Source organism: Pundamilia nyererei, unplaced genomic scaffold, assembly GCF_000239375.1.
Source record: "Pundamilia nyererei isolate P.nyererei 1_Seehausen unplaced genomic scaffold, PunNye1.0 scaffold00034, whole genome shotgun sequence".
Lineage (NCBI taxonomy): Eukaryota > Metazoa > Chordata > Actinopteri > Cichliformes > Cichlidae > Pundamilia > Pundamilia nyererei.
Window position 1 is genome coordinate 3,936,109 of NW_005187435.1, and position 19,296 is coordinate 3,955,404.

The 19,296-nt window shown below is 39.4% G+C and overlaps 1 protein-coding gene across 2 annotated transcripts in view; it reads right to left on the reverse strand.

Annotated features, from left to right (window-relative positions):
* The window catches only part of slc12a5a (solute carrier family 12 member 5a), a 178,877-nt gene that overhangs the window by 109,275 nt on the left and 50,306 nt on the right, over positions 1-19,296 (reverse strand). The window lies entirely within an intron of this gene.

The following is a 19,296-nucleotide window of genomic DNA, read 5'->3' on the forward strand; positions in this document are numbered from 1 at the left end:
TTTATTTTGATCTGGTACACGCTGTACTTTGAGCAGAAATGTGTGTAGTAGGAAGACACACTGTATGTGTGTGTGTGTGTGTGTGCGCGCGCGTGCTTCTTTGTGTGTTCCAGTGGTTGTGATTCTACACTAGAGATATGAAAGCAATTAATCTTGGTTTTAGTCATAGTAGCGCTGATGCACAGAATGGATTTCAACAAAAGAGAAGGAGAAAAAAATACAACTGCATGCTCAGCTTCAATGAATAAATTTATTACCAATGTCTAGAACAAAACTGGTATTGTCAAGGTACAATTACCTTGACACAGAAGCAATACCTTGAAGCTTGACAATAAATTGCATCACCGAGTTCGGTGTACAGATACATTTCTCTGTTTTTGATCATTACTACATCATAGCCAGGAGTTTGTAACAACAGGAGACCTTCACAAAATTAAATTATAATACCAATGGAAGTAAAACCTTTACAGAAACCTTCAGGTGATTCAGGAGTGTCCTCAATGACTTGCTCATCTCTACTTCATTTACACTCAAACAGATTTATTAAGTAATTGCTCAAAGAATGTGGTCCATGTGCATGAAATTTTTATTTTCTTTGATTTTTCAAGTGAATGATGAGGCAGAGGTTTTCTAGGTTTTTTAAAGGGAGTGGAAGTAACTCATGGATTATTAACGACAGGGGCATTTTTTTTAATGTAATAATGATACTTTGCCAATGTGGGTACATGACATGACATGAACACTGATCCCACTGCATCCACAATCCAGGTAAAGAACTCCAGTTCATGCATGTCTGCTATATGGAAATGTATTGTGGGACTATACTCCTGTAGACATCCAAATATCCTGTCCTGCAACACTTAACTGGTGGCCCATCATTTAGTCAGCAGCAACTGGCCATTACAGCTGTCTGGATGGATAGTTAACTTAATTTTGTGTTGTAGTTACCAAACATTTGTTAAATTACAGCAATGTCAGCAATAGAGTTTAATGTCTACTTAAGAATTGGATTTTTTATTATTAAGGCCAATATGGGGACACATATGGCAAATTATCATAAGCTATACACACTGTGGTATTTGGCTGTGGTGCGCTCTATATTAATATGATGCTGTATCCACAACCACAAAACAAATTGATAATATTTATCCAATCTTAGAAGTGATCCTGAAGTTTCCATAGATCTCCACCAAGACCCCATCCAGAACCTCATTCTACCCTTTACCAGCCATTAAGCTCTACACACACTGGAAGTGATTCACAGAAACATGGGAGCCATAGGAAGCAAATAAAATTTGGCATCTCCAAGCAACTATGAGCAAAATAAATGTTAGTATCATGACATGGGCAGGAAGCTAGTGGAGATAAGGAGATAAACTTTTCTCAACTTGCAGAAGCGCAATTGAGCAACTACTAATGAGAGTGCAGGACACCTAGTAGAAAACACACTGGAGGGATACCTAGACAACCAGAGCCTTGAAAGCAACCAACTGTTAGCTTTAAATCGGTACATGACAAGCGAATCACTTACAGTGTGGATGCGGCTTTAGTACTTTTGAATGGACACCATCTTACCTGTTGAGAAAAGTAAAGGAAGCAACCATTACATAAGGATCATAGTCTGTTACCACTAAGTCTTTGAACTCCAGAAAAGCAAAGCTGTGGCTTTCAGCTTTGTGCAGTTCTTTTCAAGAAATGCATTTCCTTTTGAGATCCTTGATTACTGTGTGTTAAATAGAGTCAATGGTTAACAAAACAGTCTACTTGACAAATGAGGTAAGGCACACCACACAGTGCTCCTACATTATCACAAAACATACTTGACTCTATAGCACCTATCCAGTGCACCCTTTTTGATGTCAGGTGGGTGGTCTGTTTAAGCTGTCACTGCTCAGTTCATGCCACAGCTCCAGTTTAAATAAACCAGGCCGAAGTGCTTCACTGCTGCAGCTGTTTACATGCAATATTTAATCAGCCCAAACTAGCACCATCAAGTAGACTCATAAATGGGACAGTGTGGTGAGGTTATGAAAAGATATTACTAATCTACCTCTGTGCAGCTTTACAAGTCACCAGGGCAAAATTCACTGCATTAACTCACACACTGATGTTCGTGTTGGCTGACTGAAGCAAAAACATATTTGCATCAAATCAGCTGATGCTGTCAAACAGTCTGCCAAATCTCTGTAATATTTTTGATCGGGCAACAAAGTAGACATTCAGCCAACTGTAAATTTGAGTAATTCGTTGTTTTACATCACTGATGGATGTAATACTTTGTTTGCCAACACTGACCTTGAAATGGAGTTCCTCTAAATAAATTTGTATTGTAGGCTCAAATGCACTAAACCAGTTACTGGCACCTTGCAGTCAAATGACTGCAAGTGCTCAGGTCCTGTGGCTGCGAAATAAGCTCAAACTACCCCTTCACTACCGTGCTTGACAGGTGGCTTGTGGTGTTTTTGCCGATTTGCTGTTTGCTTTTTGCCAAGTGTGGCGCTGTGCATTAAATGCACAGTTTGTCCAAAGGACAATGTTCCAGAAGACTTTCGGTTTGTTCAGATGCAGGTTTGAAAACCTAAGCTATGCTTCCATGTTCTTTTTAAAGAGAAAAGGCTTTCTCCTACTTCCAAACAACACTTACAGGTCTTTTTCTAATTATACTGTCATGAACTTGCATGCATTCAACACCTAACTAAGGCCTGTAGTGTCTGAGATGTAGCCTTTGGGGCTTTTTGTTCAATTTCTCTGAGCATTTATTGGTTTGTCCTAGGGTAGAATTTGCTGGGATGCTCACTCAGAGAGAAGAGAAGCAAACTGCCTATACTTCCACTTTGATAGAGATGGTCACACTTGCTGACGATTCATTAATCAAGCAAAACATGGCTGCTACTTAATTGCTGTGGAAGCATTAAGGGTGTACTTATATTTCCAAAAGAATAAAGAAATTGGTATCATCCATCCATCCATCCATCTGCTTCCGCTTATCTGGGGCTGGGTCGTGGGGCAACAGCCTAAGCAGAGACGCCCAGACCTCCCTCTCCCCAGCCACCTCCTCCAGCTTGTGCGGGTGAACACCAAGACATTCCCAGGCCAGCCGAGAGATATAATCTCTCCAATGTGTCCTGAGTATGCCCCGGAGCCTCCTTCTGGAGAGGCCAGCCACCCTTTGGAGGAAGCTCATTTTCGCGGCTTGTATCCGCAATCTCTCTCTTTTGGTCACTACCCACAGCTCGTGACCAAAGGTGAGGGCAGGGACATAGATTGACCGGTAAATAGAGATCTTCGCTTCTACACTCAGCTTCTCTTCACCACAAAAGACCGATACAGCTTCCGCTCCCTTCTGCAGTCACTCGTGAACAAGAACCCGAGATACTTAAACTCCTCCACTTTGGCCAAGAACTCGTCGCTGACCCAGAGTGGGCACGCCACCCTTTTCAGGCTGAGGACCATGGCCTCAGATAGGGCTGTGCGATATGACCAAAATCTCATATCCCGATATAAGAATTCTATCGTACCAATAACGATATAAATCACAAAAATGTAACATTTTCTGTAAATTCTGTGAATCTCGGGCAGCTCAACTTGCGGGAAGTGTTTCCAGCTGCGCGTCGTGTAGCTGGAGTCGAGTGTTTTAACCGATGTATGAAACTATACATTTTTAGACATAAGTTGTAAAGGCCGCCGTTTTCTTTGTGAGTATTTATTACACAGCGTGCTGCGGGGAAAAGCCTGTTCTAACGTTTGAGTCTACGGTTTATTTTTTAGCACCTGGCGGCTCTTTTTTACTTCTCATCCGTAAATAATCTGCTCTTTCACGTGATTCAGTTTATTTTGAAAAGTCTCAACAGGATCTTGAGCTTTATTGTGAAAAGTTTATGTGGAACATAAACAAGCGGACACGCGACGCTGTTACCGTCGTTGTTGGTAACCACAACGCATAAAAACAGGCGCTTGTCCGTAGTGTGGTTATATAAAATATAAGAGAAAGAGAGAACTTTAAGAAATTAATATAGCCACTACAGTGACCATCAAAACGATGAAAAAATATTGCCGTAAACAGTTTATTTTGCGACACCACGAAACAAACGATAGCGTAAAATGAAACGATAGACGTTTTTATATCGTCATCCGATATATATCGTTATATCGAACAGCCCAAGCCTCAGATTTGGAGGTGCTGATTCTTATTCCCACCACTTCACATTCGGCTACGAACCGTTCCAGTGTGAGACTTTCACATCCAGAGCCTTCAGAAGCCCAGGGCGGACCTTTTCCACCCACACCAAGGAATTGTTTAACTGCCTCAGTGACCTCGTCCCCAGCGAAACCAAAGCCTCATTGATGGAATTCAAATTTCCTGCGGGCACTATTCTGTGCATGTACTGCTGACTCACTCAGCCACCTAAAAACACAATCTTAAACAGCATGGCTTGCTGACAGCTTAACAGTATTTTGTCTACAAACAGGGCCTTTTATTGGATTAGCACAAACCCATACAACAATCAGACACTGCCAAAAGGAGCTCTTTAGGTATTATATGGAAGGTGCACTCAGTGAGGAACAGAGCAATACTGAGTGGATCAAAAACTACGTTACCTAAATTTGTGAGCCTTCCTCTGGGTTCTTGTGAATGTGAGGGAGTGTAAAAATTCACAAGAGCTGTGGGCATTGCAGGAAACCATCAACGTTGTAAAAAACATAAAATAAGACTCTGCAGCATCTGCGAGGTTGTGGGCAGTTCAGTAGTGTGGAAAGAAGGTGAGGGAAAATTGACAAATAAGAGGCTTTTACGCCTCTATGCAGATGTATCAGTCATACATTTTCTGAAATTGTACTTGTTGTCTGTGCCTGATTACATGCATGTGAGATAGAAATGTGTAAATTCAATTGTGTGCATCTGCAATTTTGTTTCCCGGAGAAGCACTGCTGCTAATTAATTACCTTTAAAATGTAAATTTAGCCATTCTGTTTCAAAAAATCCTTTAAAAATTTGTTATTTCAAAGGGTTCAAATTAAATTAGCAGTCTTTTTATATCTTTTTTTCATGTGTATCTTAAATAGATCTTTACTAAGGTCCATTCTGCTCAGAAGCCTACTAATAAAGCGGGGTAGCACATACTCAAAATATGTTTGATGATGACAGGCCATTGTCAAAAGAAATTCAATTATATTTCCAAGCAGGGCTTCTGGCACAGTGACATTGTGTCAACAACAACAACAAAAAAAAAGTGGAATGGATGGAAAGGAGAGGAGTGAAAGCTTGAGGTGACTAGAAGAGCACAGACCTCTAAAATATTTAAGGAGCAAATGAAAGACAAAGGAAACATATTACGCCTGGGAATAAAAATACTTGCTCTCTGCACTAAGATTTAGAATTAGAGTACTGTACAAAGGTCTCGAGCCTCCCAATAGAGATTTATTGAAATGTGCACAAATAAATCGAAATAGAGTCTATAAAACAGAAATAGAGTTTGTACTGTTCTAACAAGCTTGAAAGTCAATATTTTAAGTATGACCACCCTTATTCCTCAACACTGCCTCAGCTCTCTAGTTTTCAGGAATACTTCTCCACTGAAAACTCTTCTTTGCATATTGGCTGCTTTTTGTTCCCTCAATATGTTTTACAGAGGGCTACAGCCACTCACTACATTGCATCTGTAGTTGTATAATTTAGAATATCTCAGCCTTTCCTTCCCATTTACGTTCAATAAGAAAGGCTTTTTGACAGGCACCCTTCTACTTCCAAATAGGGCTGGGTATCGTCACTGATTTCTAGAATCGATTCGATTCCGATTCACAAGGTCCCGAATCGATTCGATCCACGATTCGATTCAATTTGATTCGATTCAGTTCGATTCAATTCAATTTGAATCTGCGAAATTTTGACAGTCAGAAATATTATAATTCAGATCAGTAGATTTACCAGAATGGTGTATGTCACACACTGAAGACAAAAGTTGCAGTACTCTGTGTGGTCCCTACATCAAGTCAGTTCAGTTACTGGCCACTAGAAAAGCACTCAAACTGCCACACTTTTCTCACTGCAGTACTCAATAGTGTACTACACAAGCTGGTATGCTTGTTATAGGATGAGATAAAGTGAGAAGACGACCAGTTCCAACCTGCAGTATCATGAGCTGTGCCTTGTCTTCTCGTGCGTTCTGGCTGTCTTGGACAACTGCCAGATCATTATGGTCTATCTGGGCACCTCCAGAGATTGACAAGGGCATTCAGCATTTTACAGCATCTGGCACCCACAAAAACAAAAGCTCTGGACATGGTCCACTACTTGAATTGGGAACATAACAAAAGACACTCTGACAAAACCAAGGAAATTCTCAGGAAGCTTGAAACATGGTTCTTTTCTTTCCAAATGTAAAATGGAAGCTCAAAAGCTTTGAAATGAAACAACATTCATAAAATTCTCTTTGAATTCTTTTAGTGTGTGAAATTGAATAATATTTTCAGACCAGGCACTTATGCTTAAATAATGCAATACAGAGACTTTCTTTATCTGTCAAAAATCTTGGCCTGAAAAGGCTCAGTCAGCATCAGCACTGGACACATCAAAGTCACCATTCTGATCCTTAGAATTATGATGTTTGTAACAAGTTGACACTTGCTTCATAAAAACATCGAGTTAATGTTTCTACAGTAATATTACATGTGTTGAATCCAAAGTTATTCAACCAAAAACAACCCACATATGTCAAAGTCAAATCTTTACTGGATGCTGAGTGCCATCAGTCTAATTAAAGCTGCATGGTGATAAATAATGCATTATCTGCGGTACATTGAAAATGAAATATGCAAACATTAAAATGACTCCTATAAACAACGTGGACATATTTACACAGAGTGTTATTGCAGGACCTTGGTGAAACAATTTGAGAATGCAGTCTGTTATCACAATACTGTAGCACATTAGATTTCCCATGTGTCTTATTCCCTCTCTCAACTGTAAATCTGATCAGACTCTGCTCAAAGCAGTCTAATATCCTCCTACAGCACACCGGAGGACAAACAAACAAAAAAAGCTGCATGCAGCACAACAGCTTATATCGTACCTAGCTATCAGTTTATTCGCATAAAATTGTGTTTGGATGGGTTCAAGAAAATTACACTGTAACTATTTGAGTTTTGCCCCAGACTCCTGAGAGGTGATTTACAGTGGGCTATAGATGATAATGGATATAGGACAGAGGAAAGGGTGGGTAGATTCGGTCTACTACTGTCCATCACTTTACCTGGTGCTCTTTACAGTATCCCCTCCCCTCTCCTTCCTTTAGAAAAAACAAAAACAAAAAAAACCTTTGTCCTTCACAAACGAATCTAATCATAGCTTTGTACTTTGTGAAGGGCGGTTTCTGCAGAATGAAAGTACACCCACTGTCATTATCAAATATAAGCTGGAACCAAAGCGGAGGGCAAAAATCAATTCAGCTCAACTACCTTTCACCCCTTTCTCACACACACACACACACACGCGCACGCACGCACGCACGCACGCACACACACTTTGATTAAATATTGTCTTATTATGTGACCATAGGACGTGTTGTCCAAGGCTAAGAGTCTACATGTGCATGTTGTCAGAGATTTGTTAAGTGTTGAAAGCTCCGGGGCATACAGAACCTCTTGGCCCTCAGAGGGGTTGTAAAGTAATTAATCTAAGAATAGCTGGGGCAGTCCTGAGAAACGAGCCCCCGCATCTGACAAGGCTTTGATAGTGAGACAGGCATCTGAAGATGTAAGCGAGATTCTTGTAGCCTTGGCAGGAAGTACGAGGGGATCAAAGTGGTCCGGCAATGTTACGACACTTTTGTTTGCTCTAAACATGTTTATCTGATGAAGCCTGCCAGCCGATCTCAGAGTGTTGTCTTTCTAATCGCCTAATCCTTTCACAGCAGCCTCTGGCTCTCAAGGAAAAACACTGAAAAATACTGAGGTCATCAACACTCTGTATACAGAGGACATTAAAGTTAATTTAGTCTGTATGCATAAATATGCACTGATATTTACTTGTAGTTGGATAAACATAAATGAACGATATGTTTAAATTCTTGCATATCTTGAGAATACTTCAATGATGATGAAATTGTTGATAAATCTAAGCTATTCCTTCTAACAGGAACTTGCATTTAATCCCAAATAAACCAGGTTGACAGTGATGCTGATATATAATGGTCAGATGCTTTGAATCATTCATACTTTAGCATCAGTTGTGTTACAATGTACTAAGACATCATAAGACATCATTGCTATGCCCAACACTTAGTATTATGACAGTACTGTTATGCTGATTCCACCGCTGTTGAAGATATTGTAGCATATATAAGTAGCTGATCCTTTGTATGTGTGCGAGAGAGCGAAGGAAGACTGACATCTTCCCACATTAAAAAGGTGAGCTTGACAGAACTATTGAGCTGTGGCGGTAGGCAGTCCATGCTGGAACCTCTGAAGTGTTAGATAAAGGCGTAGCAGGAAGAAAAGCAGTGGTGAGATGCACCTTGTACAGGAAAAAAAAGGCAGACAATAGTGGATAAGACGCTCTGAGAGAGCAGAGATATATTTTAAGTGTCTGGGATTACATCTCTAGTGTGTGTGTAGAGCGCCATAGCTTTACTGCATCCATACATCCACCAGCACTGCATTAACTCAGCCTCTTTTTTTCTATTTATTCCATTAAAGCCACTGAGGAGGTGGAGGAGCAGGAGGAAGGAAGCTGTGACCCAGTTTTATTTTCTCTAAAGAAAGAAAGAAAAGAGATGGAGCAACAGAGAGAGAAAAATGAAGTGAGAGAAGACGACAAAGAGGAGGAGTGGGGGACACTGGCCTGAATGAGAACAGAAAGTAATGAGGGCCTCATTTACAAACATGGCTCTACATATTTTGTCCTCCCCACTATGATCAGTGTCAGTGTGGTCAAACCAAAATACAAAGACAATCAACTCTTTGGTTAATTTGCACATAACTTTACTTCTGTTATAGGTTTTGCGTGCAATGTGTCATGAAATGCAGGATTATGACCCAAATGCAGACTAAACACAGACTGAATAAACTGAAAACACACCTTTAATTGGAAGGTGGAAAAATTCAAAATAAAATCATAAAGCCCATTAGAAGTAGCCTGAGAAAGGGTAAACACTAGTAATTGGTCAAACCGCACCGCTGCTTCCGAACGTTGGGAAATCCTGGAAGCTTTTAGTGAAGCGCGTATCGACTCTTGTGTTTTCGAGTGTTGTCACTGATGTTTGAAGTCTCGCTGGTTCAGGAAGTGATTCGAGTACTAGCACGATTTATGAATACACATCTATCGCAATCGATCAACTTTGTAGCTTACTGTTGTCACTTTGTTGGTGTGGGATGACACAACTGCATTTTGTTATCAACTATAATAATGGAATTGACAGAACTAATACTATATTAGTTCTATCAATAATAATACTATAATACCATAATCTATTATTACTATACTACATTATAAAAAAGACTGACTAGTGACCAGAAAGAAGGACCTGAATGAGACCTTGGTATTAATGATTATCAAAGACAACTAGCCTCTCAGCATATTGGAGGGCACAGGATATAAGGAATTTGTGTCAAAACTGGATCCAACCTGGGGTTTTTTTTTCTTTTCCCCCCATCCTTTAGGCTGTGAAGGCAGTGGTTGTGGGAAAGAATTCCAGGTTGAGAAAAGGAAAGCCAATGTAGAAACAATTAGGGTAACAGCAGATATGTGGACATCCATTAACATGGATGCCGGTTGTGACCTGCCATTCTGTGGATGGGAAACATTCCAGTATCCAGTCAGCTTTAATGGACACACATAGAAAGAAATTTAGCTTGTGTGATCCCTCAGGGAGAAATGGGGAATAACATCACACGTGCCTTGTAACTGATGGAGCATCCAATATAACTGCCTGTGGTAGGGGACTGCAGCTCCATCTGTATTGCCCATATTCTAAACTTCACTGTAAAAAAGGACCCCAGTGATACCATTATTAAATATGCTAAGCAGATCCTCCAGGAGGAGGCAAAACATGCAACAATCACACTGGCAAGGGAATATGGGAAGCACCTCATCAGGCTCCTAAGGGAAAAGCTCTTAAAAAAAAAGAAAAAAGAAAAAAATGAAGTCAAAAAAAATTTGGCAGAACTTTTGAAGCCATCTCAGGGTTTCTCCTGCTCATTCACATGAAAGCGGTGGTCTTGGCAGCATCTAACCAATGTAAAAGGGTCTTTTTCACAGGTCATACGATTTTTCCACCAGAGAACATGATCTTTAAAAAACATTTAAAAAATCTAACAGTAAATGCAATATGGTTACAAAAAGGACAAATGGAAGGCTGCAGCAAATCTTTAATCTGGTGATTTAGCCCACAGAGCGATAAAATAAAAATTTTAGTTACAGATAATTTTTTCTGTATACCCGGGTGCACTCCCAGTACTCCTGTTTACTTTTTAGGTGATGGCTGCACATTAGACCATTGAAACTTTAAACCATATCAATTTAAATATTTAAAGTTACTGTCCCAAGGCCTGATAAAATTAATTTTATTGATTGAACAGGTATTATTGATGCTCATTCTGTGGTCCAGTAGTTGCAGTTCCAGCAGTGTAATAGAGACTAAACAGCACATAACAATCAAATATAGCAACAACATTTTATACAGCTTCTAAATCACCAAATGAAAACACGCACGTGGTACTTTTAGGTGCAGTTTAACAACTTGGACATAATAGGTTCTTTCCGCCATCATGCCAAAATCCTGCTTCACACTAAACGCCACATCCAACACAAGCAGACTGACAGTTTAAATAGACAGATTAGGTAATCAGGGCGAGGCAAAACAAGGCACAGGTGAATAGAATCAAACTAACAGAACGGGGTAACTAAATACAAGGCAAGACAGAGTAACAGAGTAAAGAGTGAATCAACAAGCTGGTGCATCGTGTTAAAAACGCCAAGGTACTGTAGGCATGTCTTCTGTGGAGCAATATGCTGTCTTATAAGCTGCTTTAGAGCAGAGAACATCTGTTTGTCAGAGAGGAGACACTTGACTGAGAAGGGAAGGGGGCGATTTATCCAGTGTAAGATATATTGATGTTTAGTTCAGTCTCCACAGAATCATGATCAGAGGGATTATCTTTAGTGAGGAGTTGGCAGCTACATTTGGTAAATTTCTGGAAATTAAATGTAGTGGTTGGGTGAAAACACAGAAAGTGAAAGTAGTACGAAAATCCCCCCCTTTAAATCCTTTTTTTCTGATTTGTTTTCTGGACTATTCCATAAAAGCATGGATACATCCTGCCTTAATGAACACTTCAGGTTAACAATGGGGGCTTTTCTTGGTACACTTCTTGGAGATCCTCAGAACCAACTGAGCATTGTTCAAATGTCACAGCCTGTCTGAGTGTTGTTCCTGTCCATGTCCACCCTTTTATGACCACAGTGTACACATCTTCTGATGGCTGCTTCCCAAACAGTAAGTTCTCAAATGGTCTCAACAGACATCAGAATTCTATCCAATAAAGTACCTCTGGGAAGCAGTGGAACAAGAGATCTGTATCATGTATGTGCTGCTGATGAATCTGCAGTAACTGTGTGATGCCATCTTATCAACATGGACCAAAAACTTTGTTTCTAGCACCTTGTCTAATTTGTGCCATGAGCAATTAAGGCAGGAAAGCAAAAGGGGTCCAGTCCAACCAGGTACAAGCAATGTGTACTTAATAAAGTGACCAATGAGTTTATAGGGACACTTGCTTTTTGCTCTTTAGTAGGTGGTAATATCACTGCCTTTTGCAAATTCTTACATTTATACATTGAGAAACAGTATTAAATTGCGACTGTCATTTACTGAGCCATAAATACCTAACTTCACTTCAAAAAGTCTCTCTGGCAATGTAAGATCATTAAGAAGTACCATTTTCAGGTAAATATAGCAAATTTCTAAATTATGTTTTCACTACATGTAAACTCAACATGCTTAACTAACAAGGTTTATATTATTTGAAAATCTTTCAATTTTATGTCTTTTCACTTAGAAGCATGGCTGTTATGTATATATTTATAAAATATACAAAAAAACCTCTGCTGAGATTTTGATTTATCAAAGAAGGCTATTTTTCAATAAAGACAAATTAGGAAGATTTCCTTAAAAATGTAAGTTTCCCCAAAGTATTAAGTAAAATCAAAACTGAAAAAACCTTAGACATAGACAGAATTTTCAATAATGTAAAACAATGAAAGGTGGGAAACTAAACAAAATAACAGTATTTATTTTGTACACATCAATGATTAATGGTCAGAGTACAATATCAAAGGTTTCATACTTTCCAACCCAGCTGCTACATGCAGAACAAAGAGAAGTTTTTCCACACAACATGTACACTCTCTTTAATAATTCTGAATGCTCTAATTAACCCCCACAGTAACTCCATTTGAAGCTAAATAAGCACTAAAACAAGGCCAAAGGGAGAGTGTGAGCCTTTTGTCTGCCAGAAATGTGCAAAGCAAATCCTAATGCTGCTTCATACCTGCTGGATCTGAAAGTATAGCTGCCCTTAAAAACGTCCTAAGCTGCTTGACTAATTATTTCTACAACAGCTCACCACATAGGTGTGTTTGCATTCAGTGTAGATGTGGTAAAGTATATATCAATTAAAACATAGAGGTGGATTCACTGCAAGCAACAGGTGTGTTTTGTGGTTGAGGAGAGTTTTTTTGTGTTTGTTTTGTGTCATATGCAGTCAAAAATAATTATATGATGATATAATAGTATCCAGCCGTACATGTTTAGCCACCAGGTGCGGCTGCAGCCTGGTTTATGATGCGCTATTTCTCATAAAGGGCCACGGGATATGAGCTCCAGATTAGGTGAGCTCACAAAAGGCCATCGTTAATCAACCAGCTGTACAAACTTGGGGCACACACAAGCAGGTCAGCAATTAAGAGAGAATATATTTTATAACCAGAACTAAGAAAATGTAGCTCATTCTGCAAAATAAATTATTTTGTGGAATGTAAAACTAAAAGTGTATACTTTTATAGAGTTTATTAAAAGAGGGGTCATGCCTGCGTTATCCCTTTAAATATGCATCCTCCTTTTCCTTCTCTAGTCTGTTTAAAAAGAAAGGGGGAAAAAAATCACAGCGTTCCTCGAAAAAGATCATCTCATTACAGTTTCCACATTATGCAATCTGATGTCAATTTTATGCTACATTGACCTTTGTTGCTATTTCTGTCTGCTCTGCTACACTACACCGATAGGCTAGTTGGTACTAAATTACATTTTCACCAGAAATTCTGGGAGTGTGTGTGGAGTGTGGGTGTGGGGTAGGCAGTCAGGCACTGAATAGGTGGTACATTACGTTCTCTATTCTAACCACCAATCTGCAGACAGTCTGCATCAAGTGTGGACACATGAACTTCATTGTTAGGCTGGTACTCAGCAGCTTTATGAGGTTAGCATTCGAACAGCCAGAAAATGCATAATGCATAATATGCAATACATGACCACTCAAGAATTCTTAGTCATGGCAGAAGATTACAGTGACGTAAACTGTCAGCAACACTAGTAAGATACCCCCTGTCTTGTGTCTCTGTTAAAAATATGAGCTGATACTGAAATAGCCCTTTGAAGACTGTTACTTTTATCCAGGGTACATACAGTCTTCACGGTAGATTCAAGCGTGTAAAAGAAGCAGCAAGTTGACAATTATGCCAAAAATGACCACTGGGAGCAGTGGACTTGAACTCTTCTCAGTTACTATTCTTTCTAATCATATTTTCATGCATCTGTGGCATCTTGGATTTATTTTTTCTACACTCTTTTGAAAAATGAAATTACCAGAGGTTAGTGAACTAAGGTTTGCGTAGTTCTTTTGTTTGATGTTTCTTTGCCTCCTACTTGGACAACACATGAAACAGTCTTTTGCCTAGGCTGACTTCTTTTGGGTCAGCAGGTGCTCTCCCTGTTCTGCTGTAATCCATGCTGTGCTTAGCTCCGTCTCACATGCAATGAGTGTGTCATTTCTCCACTTTGGCTTCTTTGGGAGATCTATGGTAATGGTAGGGAACTGTAAAGGCTAGAAAGTCTCCAAAAATAAACTAGTCCTGCTCACACATCATATATATATATAGGAAGCAAAGACTATTTAAAGCTGTATGTGATAGCTCAGTTAAAGAGGGATATGGGTCATACTGCAGAAAAATTTCTCCTTGACAACAGCTCTTGATTACATTATGTTTTTGTTAGTCAATTAAGTGAGTTGTGATAGTAGAAGGCAATGTTCTGAATTTTCCTTACAACAGAAAAAAGACAGGATAAAATATGATCTCTTTTTAATGTTATAATCACATAATACTGACAATGACACAGCATAGTATTTTGAGAAATTTCTTCAATGTTTAATGGAAATAGAATTACCCACTGTTTGCTGGAGGAAGTCATGGGTTACAGTGGTATGTAAACCTATTGTGTATGATCATCATCTATCACTTATTATTACGGAGTTTAAGAAGATGCAAATATAAAAAGCAAAATACAAGTTACCCCCATTTTTATTGGCTTGTTTGTGAATTTTAGAATACATAAAGACTCTTACACAGAATCTATATTGAAATCTAATAATAAACATAAATTTATAAACATTTTTACAAAGAAAAAAAAAAGCAGTAACCAAACTTTTCAGTTACTGGCCCATCACACACAGACAATTAAAACTGTGGCAATTGTTTTTATTATATCGATGTTTAAAATGACAACGTGAAAACAATGTGACCCTTAAAGCAGCAAATCCATAGCATTGCTCCACTGTGAAGCTCCATGGACCACTGAGGAAAGGCGTCCATAATTAGTTGGCAATCATGATTGGATCAATTGACACCTCTGGCTTTTGATAGGTGACAATTGATCTGAGTGGATAATGGGGAGGTAATCTGCCCCGAGGTAGATCCCCATCACTACAGACACCCCTCCAACCCCGACTCTGTTAACAACAGATAATGAGATTATAGCTTGTCCCAGGGCTGATAGAATTAAGACTGCATCAAGGACATGGATCATTTTATGTTATAGTGTGCCATTGGAGTCCATTGATATCGATGAGGTAATGTCAAACATTTTTTTGGGAGAGAGCATAAAGAGAAATATTATATAAAATCACTTGTGAAATGTTTAAATATTTATCTTTCAGTTGCATAAGAATAAAAAAGCCACAAACACTTGCACTGCACTTAAGGATAGGATGAAAGACAGTAATGTCTTCTATGTGAGACAAAGAGGTATGTACTATGTAAAAGATTTAACCTGATCCCTGCTTGTCGGGGCCTGGAGCCTGGGGCTCGCTCGGGCCACTTCGGGGGTGGGGTGCCCTCGGCCTCTTGGCCTGGGGCTCGGTCACTCTGGCACAGCTGGCTGCCGGCAGAGCTCACGGGCGCGTCACTGCAACTCCCCCTGGCTTCTGCTCCGCAGCTGCTGAGTGAGCCCTCATCTGGGGCTCTCGTCAGCCCTTTCTGGGATAGTGGCGCGGCTGCCCCTCTGTTGGTCTTCCTTGGTCTCTTGTGTTCTGAGGGCCTCTGGATGTCTGGAGTTTTGATCTCCTCCATACCTGCTTCATGCCCTGGAGGACGGGGCTGTGGCTCCCCACACCCTCTAGCAGATCATTACATGAAGGAACCTTTTAAAACAAGCGTGCTCATGCTCACAGGTGTACACACGGGTGATCACACCCACAAACGACACCCTTTTCGGCTCCTACCTCAAAGCGCACTGTGCGCTGTCGATCTTACGTGCTGCACAATAATGTTTAATATTTAGTATTTACCGTTATATTCCCATATATCATCGTGATGTTGTTTATTCTATTGCTCTCGTTTTGTTCTGCTTGCTCTGCTCCATCTCTTCTCCCCTCTATTTTTCTTTCTCTCCCTCTCTTTCTTTCATTCTTTCTCCCTGTCCTATCCCCCAGTCATGTCTGTCCTGTCTTTAAAAAACGAAAATAAAATAAATACATAACTATAATAAAGGTCAATCAAATGGACCAATATGGCAAGGCCATGATGATCCACTTAGTAAAGTAAATCCACTTGGCATCTTTCTTGGCCTTCAGACAACAATTCTGATGGCTAAAGATCCAAACGAAAAAAAAAAAAAAAAAAAAAAAAAAAAGATTTAACCTGATCCTCTTCTAGCTGCCCTCTGTCCTGACCACATGGATACGCTTCTGTTCTTGCAGCTCCTGAGCTAAAGTGGTCCTCTGTAATGAGCTTATTTTATTATAATAGATAGATTCTCTCATTCTGAAACTCATTTTCAGTGAACGTCAAAGACAGCATGTCATATTCATCACTTTTGGTATTGCCATATTCCGATTAGCTGTATGCACACACGCAAACACCATTAAACACATTAAAGACTGTATAAAATCAAAGTGCATATAAACAATTGACCTCATCATAATGAAACATTTCTTCATATAAACACAACTACTGGCTTAGTTTTGAATGAGTGGACAATGAGTGTATGATAAGTTGCAGTAAGATTTGTTCTGTGAAACTCATTTCTAAACAATTTAAATCCCTGTCAGCTGCAGGGGACAAAACCTGCACAAAACTCCATCATCCATCACTATTACATCTGCAGCCTAAAGCTGTAAATTCACAGTGTGGTCTTGTTAAATTTTCTGGGATCTGCGATTTCACAGAAAAATGACACACATAACGAAAACTGAAATGGAGCTAGAGACACCCGAGGAATTTGTGTTTTACATCAAGTGTAGTGAAGTGAAGTGAAGTACATCTACAAAGTTTCTTGACTTCAAATATCAGCTTCTTGCTGATAAAGTGATGCCAAAGTTTTCACAGGCAGGGTGTAGATCCAGCCAGAGCTAACTGAGAATATCTGCTTCTGAATCTAAATGCTATAATTTTAACTGCCCACTGGAGCAGGAAGCAGAAAGGCATTAAATTCCCTTCTGTTGATTAACTCTGGCATCTTTGGAAGACACACACACACACACACACACACACACACACACACACACACACACACACACACACACACACACACACACACACACGGCGAGTCCATCTACAGCACATCTTACCCACTTGCCTCAGAGTTATTGGACATCTAGAATGGAGGAGAAGGAATTTCTCTAGCTCTGCTCTTGTGACTTTGTAATTTACTGCAAAGTTTTCCAGATAACAAAACAGAAAGTGAAACAGTGCAGTATCCTGTGCATTTTCACAGGTCTGCATACAGTCCTGCGAAAATGAGTATCAATAAAAAAAAAAGAGATGCCGAGACAGACAGAAATGAATGCTTTAGAGATTCTTGATTTGAATAGTACTTTGGGTGTAAACTAAACATTTATCTTTATCGCGTTATAACACATAATCTATAGCTTTGATTAAAAGAAACAAGCACATTTTTTTGAATCTGTTGGAATTAATGTGTTTTAATTTATGACTACCATTATCTCCTCAAAAGCCCATTGAACTCCAAATGCCACAATCTAAGGAAACATTACACAGTGAGATATACTGAAAAACAGCCATTCAATAAGTCTTACAGTAGCCGAAACCCCAGTCGGAGTGCCTCTAGGTAGCTTTTTTCAATTTTTTTCAAGTAGCACATACAAGCTTTAAAGCAGCCTCAAGGAGAGAAGCAGCATCTCAAACAAACCTGATGTGAGCTGGAGTGAAAGTGACACAGTGAGGTCAGTGTGTGCCCTGTGGTGTCACCTGTTCCCACCTGACACACAAACTGGTACAAGCTCAGAAACCAGCTGCTGAGTCAGCTGGGAAGGCGAGTAGTGAGATTGGAGGCAGCAGACCGAGGTGACAGATCAAGTGATGGAAGCCAGATGAAGAGAAGGTAAAATAATGTTAAGTGTTTAGGGCAGGTGGAAAGGACATCAGAGAGGGAGAAAGAAGAAGAAACAAGGTAAGACAGAAGTGGAGAGAGCAACGCAGCAAAAGATAGTAGAAATTATTATTCAGTATAGTGGACAGGAAGAGGGTGACAGTAAATGGAAAATAAAAATAAGATGATGTCATAGAGTAAGTGTTAACAAAGAGAGAGAAAAAAGGCACAAGAGACCTTACCTTGTTATGTCGGTGTCTGTCACATCTTGGAGGGTGTTTTTGTACCATGAGAGAGTGTAATGTAATTAAAAAACAAGTTCACACCTTTGATGCTTTGATTCTGATTTCCCATATCAAATTAAGCTCTGGGGCATCTTCATTCCTGGGTTTAGCCTTTAAGGCAGCTTTTCTTCTCCTTTGCCATACTTTGCAGGTCAGAACTGTAACTTTGATCCTCATACAGTCATTTTTATACCCACAATCTGTCTGACATTAGACCGTTCAGCTTAGTGATGGTGTTTTTGGCCAATCACAATCAGGGTGTTGACAGCAACACAAACTGTCTGGTCTTGCTAGCAAATAGCTTGTTATTTTTTCTCTCACAGTAGTTTATTTTTACATTAAGGGTAGCATTTGAGGTTACACAAAGAAAAGGTTTCTGTTCGCAGTATAGAAATACACAATTCAGACGCTTTATTTGTGGTGGACTTGGTGGAATATTTTAACAGCATGTTGTTTTGCACAGATTTGTGCAGATGGCAAAATTAACTTAGATGCATGTATTCAAATAAAATAAATATTTATAGTATTTATATATAGTATTTTTTATTATATATGATTCAAAGGATGTAACTGTTCTTCAACAAAAAGTCTGATAACATAGCAGTCAGGTTATACAATTCCCCCTTATAAAATTATAGCATTTAAATTGCCCAGTCATTATGTATTTCTTTTAAAGGATCAATTAAGTGGAGTCTACACAGCAGGCACAGAGTGAGCAGAATGTTAGCAGGTGCAGCAGCAACTACACAGTATGTGTTTAGGCGCAGTATTGAGCAGTATGTCACATGCTCCTTTGAAACGCTCAGAGTTCAATACACGATCACTGCAGCAACGCACATAAAATATGCCATAAAAATGCACATTGGGTTGTGTTTACAGCCAAATAGCATGAGTAAAACACGAGCTGTTGCACAGCCTGTAAAGACAGCTGGATTTATTAAAATGCAAGCTTATCTGCATCTGTCAGACGTGTGTGATGTATTATTATTACATAAATTTTGCATTTTTGTTTCAGTGTGCCACCACAGTGGGTTTTAAATTATACAATCAGGATATGATTAAAGTGCAGACTTTGAGCTTTGATTTACAGGATTTCACAAAAAAAACCCCAAACAAACAAACAAAAAAAAAAA